Genomic DNA, 2148 nt, shown 5'->3' on the forward strand with positions numbered 1-2148 from the left:
GAGAAGGAGGCAGAGAGGGGGGGGGGAGAGAGGGAGAGAGAGAGAGAGGAGACACAGAGAGAGGTGGCGGAGGGAGGGAGAGAGAGAAGGAGACACAGAGAGAGAGAAGGAGACAGAGACACAAAGAGAGAGAGAGAGAGGATAGTACAGGAATCCTAACAATAGTCTGTTTTGTTTTTGTTTTTCTGTTGTTATATTTTTTTTTCCTGAAAGGTTGACAATGAAATCTAGATAGAGTTGTTTTGGAAAGCGGCGCACACTGTGACCCAATCTTGACACCTGAAGCTGCCATGTGTCAGGTGGGGACGAGAACTGAATGAGGTGAATGTAAACAGACCGAAATAGCGGGGTCTCTGTCCGGGCACACAAGTTGGTCGACAATGGATAAAAGGCTACTGTATTGTCATTGCCCATCACTGTGTGTGTGCGTGTGTGTGTGTGTGTGTGTGTGTGTGTGTGTGTGTGTGAGAGAGAGAGAGAGAGAGAGAGAGAGAGAGATTCGTCCTGATGTTAATGTTACTGACTTATCAAAGTGAAATATATATTTCTTTCTGTATGTGTGAGTGAACGCATGCTGGTGTATGCACACACAAGCCCGCGCGCACGCGCGCGCACACACACACACACACACCTTAATATTTCTAAACTATACGCATAGGCTCTCTCTTCCTCCCTCGCTCAACCCACCTTTCCTTCCTATATCCCTCCCGTCTCTCTCTCTCTCTCTCTCTCTCTCTCTCTCTCTCTCTCCCTCTCTCTCCATTTCATTCATTTGTTATAATGCTTTGTTATAAGTATGTTGATGCATTCACCCATGTCATAAGGACCTTATGGCTAATGACATTAAAAGTTCAAAACGTCAAAGCCTCTCTCTCTCTCTCTCTCTCTCTCTCTCTCGTCTTCTCCTCCTCCTCCTCTTCCTTCTTTTTCTTCTTCTTCCCCTCCTCCTCCTCCTCCTTCTTCTTCTCCTCCTCCTACTCCTCCGTCCTCCTCCTCCTTCTCCTCCTCTTTTTTCTTCTCCTCCTTCTTCTTCTTCTCCCCATCCTCCTCCTTCTCTTCCCCCTCCTCCTTCTTCTCCCTCTCCTCCTCCTCTTTCTTCTTCTCCCCCTCCTCCTCCTTCTCCCTCTCCTCCTCCTCTTTCTTCTTCTCCCCCCTCCTCCTTCTCCTCCCCCTCCTCCTCCTCCTCCTCCTCCTTCTCCTTCTTCTCCTCCTCCTCCTCCTCCTTCTTCTTCTCCCCATCCTCCTCCTTCTCCTCCCCCTCCTCCTCCTCCTTCTTCTCCTTCTTCCCCTCCTTCTCCTCCTCCTCCTCCTTCTCCTCCTCCTCCTTCTTCTTCTCCCCATCCTCCTCCTTCTCCTCCCCCTCCTCCTCCTCCTTCTTCTTCTTCTTCTCCTTCTTCTCCTCCTCCTCCTTCTTCTTCTTCTCCTTCTTCTCCTCCTCCTCCACCTCCTTCTCCTCCTCCTTCCCCTCCCCCTCCTCCTCCTCCTTCTCCTCCCCCTCCTCCTCCTTCTCCTCCTTCTCCTCCCCCTCCTCCTTCTCCTCCCCCTCCTCTTCCTTCTTCTTCTCCCCCTCCTCCTCCTCCTTCTTCTCCCCCTCCTCCTCCTTCTCCTCCCCCTCCTCTTCCTTCTTCTTCTCCCCCTCCTCCTTCTCCTCCCCCTCCTCTTCCTTCTTCTTCTCCCCCTCCTCCTCCTCCTTCTTCTCCCCCTCCTCCTCCTTCTCCTCCCCCTCCTCTTCCTTCTTCTCCCCCCCTCCTCCTTCTCCCCCTCCTCTTCCTCCTCCTTCTCCTTCTTCTCCCCCCTTCTCCTTCTTCTCCCCTCCTCCTCCTTCTCCCCCTCCTCTTCCTCCTCCTTCTCCTCCTCCTTCTCCTCCCCCTCCTCTTCCTTCTTCTTCTCCCCCTCCTCCTCCTCCTTCTTCTCCCCTCCTCCTCCTTCTCCCCCTCCTCCTCCTTCTTCTCCCCCCCTCCTCCTCCTCCTTCTCCTCCTCCTTCTCCTCCCCCTCCTCTTCCTTCTTCTTCTCCCCCTCCTCCTCCTCCTTCTTCTCCCCTCCTCCTCCTTCTCTCCCCCTCCTCCTCCTCCTCCTTCTCCTCCTCCTCCTCATTCTCCTCCCCCTCCTCCTCCTTCTTCTTCTTCTCCTCCTCCCCCTCCTCCTCC

Source organism: Babylonia areolata, chromosome 12, assembly GCF_041734735.1.
Source record: "Babylonia areolata isolate BAREFJ2019XMU chromosome 12, ASM4173473v1, whole genome shotgun sequence".
Classification (NCBI taxonomy): domain Eukaryota; kingdom Metazoa; phylum Mollusca; class Gastropoda; order Neogastropoda; family Buccinidae; genus Babylonia; species Babylonia areolata.